Raw genomic sequence first — 13575 nt, 5'->3', positions numbered from 1 at the left:
AATGAGCATCCTTCATATTGCTGGCCCCCTAACGGCAACTGCATGGGGAAACTTTGTTCGTGCATGGCACTTCTCTGTCAAAAGGAGTCGCAACTGTCCACCTCCAGTAGTCTTATGCAAATCTAGGGCACTATGCTTTTGAGAGATAGCGAAATCCGAACAAGCCCTGCACGCAAGTGTTCCCTCTAACAGTGGACCCGTCTGTACATGTGGATGAACTCTTCCAAAGCATACCTCAGCCAATCTTAAGAATTCCGCTTCCAGTCAACAGCTGGCCAGCCTTAGTATCTCGTTTCATTTCAGTAATGGCCAGCCCGTCACCATGGATCCCCTGTTCCCTTGGCCAGCGAATGTCGAGCCCAATGAAGAGCCAATGCCCGTTTCTCCAGTGGATGTAAGTGAAGCGCACACCGCGTAAGTCATGCAGTGTACTTCTTAATGCCACCTTTCTTGATACAAAGGAGGGCAAAAGCTTTTGCTTTAACATTTTCATACGCCACCTATGAAGAAGTGTCTGTAATTGTGTCAGACCGACATGACATTATTTCAACGCACTCGATATTCTATTTTAACAAAACTAGTGTCACAACACGTTGATTTATTTGTGCTATAGTAATTAATCCTAATTATATTGTAGTTAAGTATCTCATTATTCCAAAGTCGTTCATCCTCTGTATTTCCATAAACAGAATCAAATCTCAGGCTAGAAATACAGCTAGTGCAAATTCATTTTCATTAATGTTTGACTTGGGCAAAGAAAAATTTTTACTTTTTTTTGTGGCTCTCAGGAAGCGGCACGTCAAACTATTCGTCGAACATGGTAGTGCCTTCAGCGAAGTGACTATATTCAAGAGTACACTGAAAAATGAAGCTAAATGAAGACACATTTATTATGCAGAAGGTTCGATTCACTAGTTGACACATCTACCGAAATCAAGTGATGTACACAATTGCGTACAAAGCGTCTCAAAGGTTTAACACAAAGCCACTTCGAAATATGCAGCTTTACAAATAATGATAGCATTTCTTTTGCGAGAATGACTATGCAGTCTGCAAATCTTCCAGACACTATTGGTACTTCGGAATTAGTTGGCCGATTCTTGCCATCATAAAAGTTGGAAATCTGGCGCAACCCTGAATCAAGACATCAAAAGCAAATGCTGTGCGTGTTGTAATACAAGTGCCACAGTCCATCATATGTCCTTGCAAATATGTGTTGACAATACACAATGTGTTTGAACCTAAATATTGCAGGAGTAACATCTTCACCCCTAAACAGTGCACTGTGTGTCAGTCCCACACACTATTTGCGATTAACCGAGATGTTACAATCTGCCTAAAATGACAAGCATCCATTTTTTTTCAGTAATGCAAAACTAGCACAACATTATATACAACATTTCTGTTATCTATCACGTGACTGCATGTAGCCATTGTAATTTTCTCTTTATTGGGCACGCTCCTTGGACATCTGCCCTAAAATAATCCCTACATAAGAGACGAAGAAAGGAATTAATCGTCAGTTTTAAGACGAACTTGATTTATGGCTATAAAATGCAAGTTTCCTGTACTGTGGCAGTACTTTTAAGAACACTGGCAAGTCCAATGCGAAATCAGATAAATGGCATTTAAATGTGTACATGCCAGTAATAAAAAAAAAGGTAAAAAACAATAAGTTGGTATGACTATATAGACCGACTCCGATTGTACGCTATGTAGTGTTCAAGGAGGTTATTAGCTTTTCCTTGTATTTTCATCATAATCAGATATTTTACTCATACCGAATGCTCGTTGTTAAAATTATTGCCAAATGTTGTACATTACTGAGAATAATAATGCATATATAAATTGAATACTATGCCAGCTTCTTGTATTTTGTTCGTTGACATTTGTATAGTATTTAGTTGATGTTTTTGTCCATATTTTCTTCTACTGTTGTGCCGGTTGCTTTCAGCATCTGGGCATTGTACACACAGGGGAGCCCTTATCGGGCAGTGATCTCTGCCTTTTAGCTCGTTAAGCCCAGACATCAGAGTTCTCGTGCCGTGCTCTGCAGCATGCTGTAAATGAGTGCATTCAGCTCTGCTTTTCACTAAGTCTGGTTGATTTCGAGTTGCAACTGGCATAGCCCGGATTTTGGGGGCTGCTTGGACATCTATTAGGCAATGAAGACCACGATGAGACCTTCTCGAGTCTTGCGCCGTCTTCTGCGGGACTCTAGGCTGTTCTTCCGCACCTTTTGCTACGTCCTGCTGGAAGTTGTGGCCCAATGAGCTTCCTTAAGGCATGCTAGGAACGGCCCTAGATGTTTGATGGCCAGACTGCAAACTTCTGGCATCCAGTGCATCAGATTGTAATGTCTAGGCCGTGTAATGTCTAGAGCATGTAATGTCTAGGTCAACAGCAAATAACTAATATGTTACAGTTACAGTAGCCTCTCATTTTGCCCTTTCGAATTTTCTCCCAGGAACCCAAAACACCATCAGTGAGGTGGGCGTTAAAGCAACAGCCGCAAGCGCAGCGAACGTGGAGCTTACGAAGCAGCGACATCGCCTCTTGTTCGTCACTGACGCCAGCCACGACTGTATCATACAGAGGTATGCAAATCTGCCAGAAGACACAGCAGCAAAGAAAGTGAGCTAAAAGAGGTCACATAGCACATCACTGTCATTTCCTCTTCGTAACAGAACTGCGAATACAGATCCTATGGCCAGATATGCAAAACAACTACACGCCAACCGCTCTAGTTTTGTAAATCACAAGCGAGAAGGTTCATAAACGTTTGAGTGCTCGGTAACATTATATGCCTTGATTAATTTAGATTGCCTCGTTGAAAATTTGCCTAGCTCCTCTGGAACACCTAGTCTTCATTCATACAAAATATACTTGAATTCATAACAACGAAGTGCATAGTACAGAAAATTCATCCGCAGTATATTTTCTATTTCCCAGTTCGAAAATAGAGTTTAAGAAATAACATTCTCTATCATAATATCAAGGTTAATTTGCTAGAAATGTAATTAACTGGCTCCTATTCTAAGGCTATGTTCCAATGCAACATTACTCGTCCTGTCCACCTTATAATTTGAAAAGTATTACATTCAACACCAAGAAGTACTAAAATTTCCTGAAAAATGATAAAAAATTGTTGATTATGCAGTATGTCGACCGCATTCTTAAAATTTTGCAGGCTTCGTTCAGCAGAGATACTGCAGACAGGCTTGTGCTTTGCTCTAATGTCACATCAAGCATCTGTGCCACTGAGAAGAAAAGAAATTTATTCATAAAATATATCTACATAAGCCATTTCAGTTGCTGTGATAGTTTGTGTCTACAAGTTTATGTCCATGCTGTGTGGCAAGGTTTGTATATATAATCAACAGATGAAAATTGAGCTATCACAGATCACACAGGGGTTGTATTTCTAGTTTCCGGTGTCAGTCTTGCCATAAACTACGAGCCATTGAAGAATTGTAGACATTGGGTGCAAGTATGAGAATGATAAACCAGCTGTACATAGCTAAAATGGATGCTTGGGAAAGTAGGTTCACACCCAGGACAGATAAAGCAGCGCGAAAAATACAGAACACACAGAAAGACGAACAGAGGCAGTGCTGACTCAACTATTTTATTGCTTCGTACGCAAGGCCTTTTATGGCACACATCAGAGTGCCAGCTGTAAATGTTGAGCATGTACTTTACGATAAAATCACGAAACTCGACAGGCATCCATAAACAGGAACACATGCACTGTGTCATCAGCTGTTCCTCGAGTTACCATTGACAATACTCACCTGCATTCTTCACAGATTCACCTAGCAACAGCTGTTTGTCGGCGATGGTGCAAAGCTACCTCCACGACGCAGCAGCCAACAAGCGAGAGCCCCTCAGCCTACGACTAACTGCTGCACGAGGCCACAGCACAGTACAGCTCGGCCGTCAGCCGAGGCCCGGCATTCAAGACACACCGTCCAGCCATGCCTCGCCGCTTAGCGTTCACAGATTTATCCAAGAGACACCGGCGAACAGAAGAACCGGTATGCTCCAGCATGACAGGCCACAACAAGACGCAAGGACTCCCCAACAAGCATTGCAGCAGAAGAGAAAAGTTGCAAGCTACTCGAACAGTGCCTCATCGTCTCTGGCAGTTGACCAGGGCACAATGATCAAGAGGAGAGAAATGATCAACCTCCAGCAATCCGACGCACCGGACGCCAGAAGTTTGCAGTCTGGCCATCAAACATCTAGGGATGTTCCCAGCACGTCTTATGGCAGCTCGTTAGGCCGCAACTTCCAACAGGACGTAGCGAAACGGGTGGGTGAACAGCCCGGAGTCCCGCAGAAGACAGCACAGGACTCGAGAGGGTCCCATCACAGTCTCCAATGCCAAAGAGATGTCCAAGCAACCCCCAAAATCCGGACTACGCCAGTTGCAACTCGAGATCAACCGGACTTAGCAAAAAGCAGAGCTGAATGCACTCATGTCCAGCATGCCACTGGGCACGACACAAGAACTCCGATGTCTAGCCTTCATCAAAAAGAACCTGTCTCAGCTGCCCACACTCCAGCCACCAACCCACAAAGGAGAACCGTTCCTGCCCCTAGTCCCACATCAACGCCCCATCCGCAGCCAATTCTTGAAGAGAAAGGTCGCACCCAAGACGAGTCTCGTGACAACTGCCTCCATGAGAACAGTCAACAGGTAATGTCTCTTTGTACAATATCTTTGCTTTGACAAAGGCGTGTTGACTGAACATTAAAGAGTACAGACTTTTGGGCTAATTGTTTCTTTGCTATGTAATCATGTAATCTTTGCCGCGTAATCACGTTGTCATTGGCGCATGTTTCTGTATATTCGTGGTGTCAGTATAAATACCTGGTTGTCTAAAATAAAATTCAGTTGATAGTGCATGTCCTGTCGTCTTTCACGTTCTGTCTTTCCAGCGCTATGGCTCCATTAATAGTTAACTGAACAGCCCATGGACATGTGACAGCGAAGCTTTGCATTTCAGATGGCGGGAAAGTCGACAGAGATGACAGCAGTGCATCCAAGTAAGTATGGTGTTCTATCTCATTGTAATGCAATGCACTATCATTCATGACATGGCACCCCACATTAGAGCAGTAGCGATCATGCTGTTCTATCTCAACTGGAACTAGCTCATCGTAATGCAATGCACGATTAGTATTCACAACATGGAACTGCACATTACACCAGCAATAGTCTTGCTATCTGCCACATTCGGCTCAGCTACCATAGCATTCTGCGGCTGCTGCTTGCGTCACACCTTGGTTCTGGCACAGCTAAGAATTCAATACCTCCATGGCACAGGTGTGATGGAACTGCGAGACATGGACAGCTTCTACAAGAGTGCCTGGGTCCTCCAGCTCCAGCATGCTCACCACCAGCTGTACATGGAGGAAATCAAGGCTCAGGTACTGTACGAGCCGCCCGACCGCTTTTCGATCATGTCCGCCTTCGAAGACGTCGACGACCACTTCGCTGGACGCAAGTCCCGCAGATCGTCCTTGCGGTACAAGACACTCGACGACGAGCTGCAAGTCCTCTCACCTGGCGACTCTCCCACAAGCCAGGGCGTGATGAAAGACGCCAGGACAGTACCCGGAGCACAGGGACGACTACGTCACAGGCGTGACCAAGACACGATTTCTTCCGAAAAAAGTGGCGTTAGGAAGATACCTTTAGTGGAAACAGCAGGACATGCTGACTCAAGTCCCAGCATGCATCGGTGCGAAGGTGCACCTGAACATTCTGGGCATTCCACGTCGGATGCAGAGACAGTGCCCGACACCAGGCCGTGTTCACCTAGGGGAGCCGACAAGGTGCAGCTCACACGGCAAGCTTTCAGTCAAGAATCGGACAAGCAAGGCAGCTCCAGCTGCCCAGTCCCAAGAAGTGGAAGTCAAAGACGGGTTGTAGTCAGCAAAGAAGAGGGTACCATGACCAGCCCTAACACCTACCTTATGACCACTAGTAGTGGAGATATTGCTCAAGAGACGCGTGCTACAGGCTTAAAGGCCGAAGGCTCCACTTGCTCGCCGCGTATGCATCGCTGCAGCTGTGGCGCTCCCAAGGCTGACAAAACTTGTCAGATTCAACCGGAGGTCGCCAATGTGGCCACTTGGTGCGACGAAAAGATTGTGTCGGATCAGTTACAGGCTGGCGATCATGGATCTGTACACATAACGGCTGACAGTGAGAAATTATGAGGGTGGTCCTGCACACATAAGCGAGTAGCAGCTAGCCACACATGTATATATTGTACAGCTTCATTTCGATAAGCGCTGACAGTCCGCGTTAGTCTCCAGTTCCACAAACAAATCTGATCAGGTTTTCAAGCAGAGGCAAAAGTTGCAGTAATGCTTTGCTTTGTTCAGAAAATCTAGCTTACGACCACTAGGCTTGATTCCCATAGCTGGCAGAGAAACCATAGTTGTCATATGATATAGCATTTGTTTCACTGCTTTTTCTTACAAATTGACACCGGCGATGTTAGAAGTATTGCCTAAAGCCTTCGACGACTCGTTAGAAGAAACTGGTGAGAAAGCGCTGCCTCATGACGAATGCCAGTACAGTGATATATTTGACAGGTTTGTGAATCGAGCCACAGTTTACACAAACTTTCGATTCCAATACCATTGCATCAAGCTCTCAAACAAGAAGTAACTTAGATCCATGCAGATCTAATAATGTAGTTAAGACAGTGTGAACGTGGCAGCATATCTTACATGTTCACTTATGTCGCTAAAATATGAAAGACATTTTTAAAAAAGAAGTTGGTCGTGCCATGGAGCGCATCTGTGAAGAAAACGACAGCGAGGCCAGAGACGCACATTTGCGGGGTGCTTTTAATGCCACGCAATGTACAGGTATACACAAAAAGAGTGTACAAAGCTGTCCGTTAACCGACAAGACAAAAACAAGTGCATGGGAAACTATTGCTGCTGCATTGAACAATGCATCCGGTATACGGGCCTGTGCCTACGGAGGAGACGTGGGTGCAACGGGCGACATTTTTTTTCAAAAGCGGCTTTACCGTCCCAACTCGTAATAAACGTTTGCCTTCAGCTTCCCTCGAGCCTTTGTTCGCCAACGTGTTCGTGCAGTGTCGACACAAACAGCAAAACTGACCTGCTTTCCAGTAGTGTAACAAAGACTGCAACAATCCGAGCTGCCAACAATGCGATAAGCTAGACTGGTTAGGTTTTGGTACAGACTTTAACCGTTTCAACTGCACTGCACTAATATGGGAGGTTAGCAGAATGAAGGAGAGGTGGATGTGCTGTAACAAGTTATTGTTTAGTAAAGAGATGCTATCTAAATTGTTAAACATTTCGGAATGGTTTCGACCAAACCAGGGATGTGGTTCGCAGGTGTATGAGGAAAAGGACATGAATAGAGATGATCGCGAAAAGGAAAAGCTTGTGGCTACAATAATCCTCTTTAGAGTCCTCACGTTTGGCAAATCCGCATTTTAATTCTTCTTTGGCTTTTCTTTATCTCTAAATCCTTTCTTCACATTCTTGCACACGTTTTCTACATGTTTAAGAACTAGACGACTCTTTCAATGGTTGCATCATGCCCTTCACAAACCTTCCTTCATTCCACTAACGTTCGTTTTTCAGCGCTTCTACCAAAAAGCACAGGGAATGTTCGGTGCATATCGTTTATCACGAGTGTGTCACATAACTTTGATTTCCGTGCATGCAACAAGCCCTGCACACAACATGCAGGCACGAAAGTACCTCCCCAAATTCGCCTCTTTTTCTTTCGCACACTCCGACAGCCTCGGAACGTGCAACGCTGTGTGCAACACCCTGAACTGCGCGTGGTAATGGGGAAGGCATACAAACACGAGCCTTCGAAACAACGGGCAAATAGACTCTGCAATCACATCACAACAAGACCTCTAGACAATGTGTTATTGTTATACAAAGTGCTATAGATTCTCACTGCACGGTGCAATTGTAGTGTTGTAGTACTATGAAGGGGCAACAGTACGTCACTTTCAACAACACCACCGTGGGGGCGGAAGGCATCTATGAGTATATAGCCTAGTGTGCAGTCGGAAGAAGAAACGTAAGGAAAAGAACGATTGCTATGTCAAATAATGCACACTACTTTCTTATGCCGGGAGAGCATTCTTCGTCAAAAATGCTGAAAGCACCAGAAAAGCTCACAATAAAGGGTAACGCACTCTTTCAACGTGGCGAGCACCTTAACGAGAGACGCACTCAGGCCCATGGCTGAGTGCAAACAGCCTGGTTGCGTCGGCACGCTCAAAATGAAAACACCGCGATGGCTGAATGTTGGTCACGTTTGTGCGCTCCCTCCAAAGAGAAAAATAAAAAAAAGGCGGTAGTCAGTATTACAAATGACACAACAGTGCCAACCTCAACGCGATTCTTGTGAGATGGGAAACAAAGATAAAAAAAGTAGATGGCCGTACTTTGTGTACTTATCTTTCGGTGGTAGCACTTTTCTTATCTCAAACTTTGATATAAAATATGCAACTAACATGCTCGAGTTCCTCTTCCGCGGGGAGTGCTTTGACTGAAAGCCATTCTAGTTGCACGGTGCTACGGAAATCTTATCGAAAGACAAGTCCCGGTAATCTCTCCCGGTGCTCGGTCTGAGTGGTCAACTCTCGCCTCGTCGACCCGAAACGACGGCAAAAAGGCGGGCCGATGTTGGCCCGATATTGGTCCTGCGCCGGCAGACATCGGCACACGTGGCTCTACGTGGGCCAATATTGGTCACGCTTTTTTTTTTCCTGTCGTCGGGCTCGCAGCAGTCTCGGCAAGCAGCTAAATGAACCGAGCATCGAGAAAGCCGGATAACAAAATTTCATCTCAAGCGTAATGGCTGTGGCGCGGCTCACTCTGAGCCGCGCCGAGGGCAAAACCTTACCTATTATACTAGCGCTCTAAAAATAAATTACAGATCACGTAGGTGCTTCCATGTAGTCTTTGGACAAGCAAGAGCAAAGTAATGTTGGGGATTGCACTGACATGGCGGGCCATGTCAACGCAATGTCGTGACATGTTAGCCATGCCAGCAATAACCATGTCATCACATGGTTTGCCAGGGTCGTCTCGACTAACTAGAGGCAGCGATTAGTACAGCTGTGGGGACTCTGTTAGGAAGTGTGATCTGTCTTGCGCGCCTGTAACCGCGGGCTTTGTAAATATAATGCATACTTGTTTTTGTTATTTTGTTTGTTTTTGTTTTTAGTTTCCACAGTGAAAACTACTGCAGGTACGGGCAACAAAGGGAAAACTATTTCAAAAGAGTAGCCTGCTTGGAAAAGTTGGGATGGGAGAGAGGTGTTTGTAAACCGCCCGGTTAAAGCTGCCACAGACACGTGGTTAACATTATTGCTGCTGGGAGGTATAGCTCGTAACAGGGACGTGCATTTGAAGGTCGTAAGGACACCTCGACCACACTAGACAATCTATAGAAAAGCAATAGAAACAAACACCAATGCAGCTACACAATGGCCAAGTGTCGCAGAAAGAGCATCTATCTATTTACAACTGCAAAAAAAAGAAACTCCGAAGCAAGGCAAAATAAAAACATTGATATTACACTAGCCAACATAGCGCGCAACAAAAAAAAGCAGGAAATACAGTAGACAACAACAAAACAATATAAAATGTTGGACCTCTTCGAAATATATCACAAAAATGCACTTAAAAGTTAAGAAGAAAGGCTCTCGGATGTACAAAATAAGGGGTCAATTAAACAATAAAGAAGGAATACTGATGTAATGTAGTTGGGCTACAAAAACAGCCTATCAGAAAGCTCTGAAGAGCACTCGCTACTTTGTCTCAACCAAAGCGTCCACAAAGTGCACGCCTTATTTCTTAATCAATACAAGTTACACACAATGTGTGCTTTGCCCGTTTCACTTTCGTACTTGAGTTGTACGAGCGACGCGACTTTGGGAGAAATCTGTTGCCTTCGACAATTGCCAGTACGGACAGCTGAACTCTTGTGCAGTTTGCAACAGACAAGCAGGTTAGCCAACACCTGAGATCGCGCACCAAGAACTAGCATCCTCAGCCGTACAATGTCTTCAGCCGAGGCAACGGTCTGCAATACATTTTTTTACTTACAGTCGATTCCGAACGATGCGCCCGTTATAAAGCCTCGAGAAATAGAAGACGCAAGAAAAACGTCTGGGCATAGGAGTACCTACAATGTCACTAACACGGAGGTTGTTATTGGGCTACGGAGCTCTTGCTACACGTTGTGCAACAGAAACATGCCTGGTTGATTGCTATACAATTGCACGGATGTTATTAGAGTGTTATTGTTATTAAAGTGGCTTGTTATTAAAGTGTGCCCTTGTTAACGTGAACATAACGACACCCAACCTCTTGTACGTGGTAAAGGCAAGTTAAACCTAACTGTAATGTAAGAACGTGAATGCATCAGTAAGAATGCTCCCGGACACATGTCCGGGAGCATTCTTACTGATGCATTCGCGTTCAAACACTGCCGTAGGATTACTGCAACGGTAAACCGTTTGGTGCCTCGCAAGCCTGCCTCAATGTGAAAATGCGCGCAAGTATCAAAGACAAATTTTCTCAGAGCTTTGACAAATTTTTATGAAGTCTAACGAAGCTGCACCAATTATCAAGTCCACATTCTCAGGTCGAAACTGCTATCAAGCTACTAAATCCTTGAAAACTTGCCAAATGCAGTAGTAGCCTCGTACAAAAGCGAGGGGCACAGCTGATCTACGATGATAATCAAGTTCACATGAACATGGGCACACAGCGCACATAGACTGACAGCATTATGTCTTATCCGCATCATAACGCAGTGTCAATTGTCAGTACATAGGCCTGTGCAAACAGCTCAAAGCTTGGACGCCATCTGTGCCAAACGTGGTCTATCTACTACCACAGCATCAGTCAACACTATTCGTTACCCTGACCTCTCATCTGATGTGAACGAGCGCAGTGATAGCTAGGAGCAAGAGGGGAATATCCAAGCTGAGATAAGGAGGTGACAGCTCATCAATACAACACGAACGCTGCTCGGGTGACAGTTCTACGTTGTTCAAGCCGTGCTGATCGTAAGGCGGTTTTGCTGTAGAGTAATGGACTTTTGGATGAGTCAGTACTGTTTGAACGTCATCTTTCCTACCTTGTACCTTCATCGTCGTGCTGCCACTTCAAGATGTTCAGCTTTACTACGAGTCTCGGCATGTGAGCACGGTTTTCATTGATGTCATCATGCCGCAGTCTCCGCTTCGCCTACAAGCTCAAGTATGAGAAAAATCTCGAGCGGGTAATGTAACCACACTGAAGGTATTATCACTCGTTTTTTGCTACTGTTCTCAGGGTCTATGCAATGGCACTTTTTGGGAGGCTGATTTCGTTATGTATGACGTGAGTGACAGAATGAGGAGAGTGAGGGATGCTGTCGTCACTCGATTAAATGAGAACATTCGACCATACTCGATGGTCACTTTACTAAAAGCTAAAGCTAATGGCAGCATCCATACAGCAGTGAAATTTATTTGCCATTTGGCGGCAACTTCCGAACGTGCTCACGTCCCTGCAAGTGCAACATGATCGTGGACGTGAAGGAAAGCTATCGAATTTTTCTTTTCGCTAACTTTGCTTGGTACGTGCATCGACTCAACTTTTATGCATAATGAAATGGAAGTCTGATTCGCTACTAGTTTGAGCGATTCTCAACATGACTAGTGTCGGATTGGTCTTAGCCGGCAAGACCAACGAGTGACAAAAGAAGATAACAATGCAACATTTGATCAATAAAAGTTTCTGCACGCTTGCAAAACAAAAATCCCCTCTTCTCGTAACAAGTTGTGAGCTCACTTAGAAACGTGAAGCTCGTTATCATCGACACAGACGCGCACAAGCTCTAGGCTTTCGTTGGTGTGTAAGAACTGGCACACACGCATTTCGAATTGTAAAATATATAACGATCTGATGTTTGTATAAGACTAACTTGTATCACAAAAGAACCTTGTTCTGGAAAGCGTTTGCGATCTAGTGTTTTGGACGCAAATCAATAAAGTGAGTCTTTAAGAAGAGTACGCCAGACATCGAGACTGTAGCGGTGGAATAGTCTGGATGGTTTTGTGTCGGTATGAGGGCCCACCAAACAAGTCGTGCAGCATCTTGCTATTCACATCCGACAAAATGCAAGTTCCAGCGAAAGTTTTCGGTACTCGTGACTCACGATCATTCAAGGTTAAACAAACCCGTGTGTCTAATAAGTGGTTTTGCAAAGCAAACCCACACTTCACTGAAGAAACTATATACATACACAATGTATCTGGCCTGCAAAAATAAGATTGACAGAACTGAAATGATGCACTCTTGTAGGCGATAGAATAAAGAAGCCTGTTGATCCATTATCACAAGAAGTGATCTAGCGGGTTGCTTAATGCGTTACGATACCCAAACAGGCGTAAGCGATCTTGGTTAACATACAACGAAGTTATCGCCATGTTTTTCAGATGATAAGCGAGAGAGCACAGTGCACTCATTCTTCTTAATGATCGTACGTCGATCACAATCTTTTCGCAATGTGAAACCCTGCATGACATAAATTCTGTCTCCACAACAACAACAGTCATCGTTCTCAATATCTCGAAATGTCCACTTCACCAACACCCCGTGCTGGGCAAAAATGTTTTGCATGTCCACAACACCTTTCACAATAAAGTTGTTACCAGCCAAAAAACCATAATGTCTCTGACAGGGTATGCAGTGTTCGCAAGAATGACGGCAATCATTGCTGCGGATTACCGCAAAGGGCATAACACTCATGGGAGCGCAGGCCTCGTTAACAATTTTCAAACGATACTGGAGCGTTGAAATCAGGGGCTGCTTGTACATATAGCTCCAGGTTGTGCATCCAAACGCGAGGCACTGTGGCCAATTCAAAATCACCGCAGTGCACTTTGCGTTGTAATGTATTGCAAAGCTAACACTGCCAAACAGTGACTGCATTTGAATCAACAGCCCGTAACAGCAACGCTCACAGACCCCATCGCTACAAATCGTCTACAACGCACACCCAGATCACGAGTGACTAGTATCACACTTGTAGTCTACTTTACACACCTCCGCGCGGAACAAAACAAACAAAGAAACGTCCGTGCCTGGAATAACAACTTCGCAGAAACAAGATTCTTGGCCGACAGCAAAAGGGAACCAGTTTTTTTACTACCGGCTTCCCGCCAGCAAAAAAGCTGGTTTCAACATCAGCCGGTTTCCGAGGAACCACAAACCTAACGAGACGATACAAACAACAGCCCGGAACTGGGCTGAAAGCGCGAAATAGTAAATAAAAAATGGCCGAGCAAACCGGTTCTCCCACTTCCAGGCGTGCAGTGCACACGCAGAAGAGGTACAAATTGAAAGCATTAACATCAACGATATTTCAACTCGTGCACCAACTAGGTCCCACACCACGATTGAGATTTCGGTATTTTCAACCGCCACTCGAATGAACACAGGAAATGTCAGGCCAATGCCCTGTGGAATGAATGTCATCACAACAAG

Source organism: Rhipicephalus sanguineus, chromosome 10 (genome assembly GCF_013339695.2).
Source record: "Rhipicephalus sanguineus isolate Rsan-2018 chromosome 10, BIME_Rsan_1.4, whole genome shotgun sequence".
Classification (NCBI taxonomy): Eukaryota; Metazoa; Arthropoda; class Arachnida; order Ixodida; family Ixodidae; genus Rhipicephalus; species Rhipicephalus sanguineus.
This window is presented reverse-complemented; position numbering follows the sequence as displayed.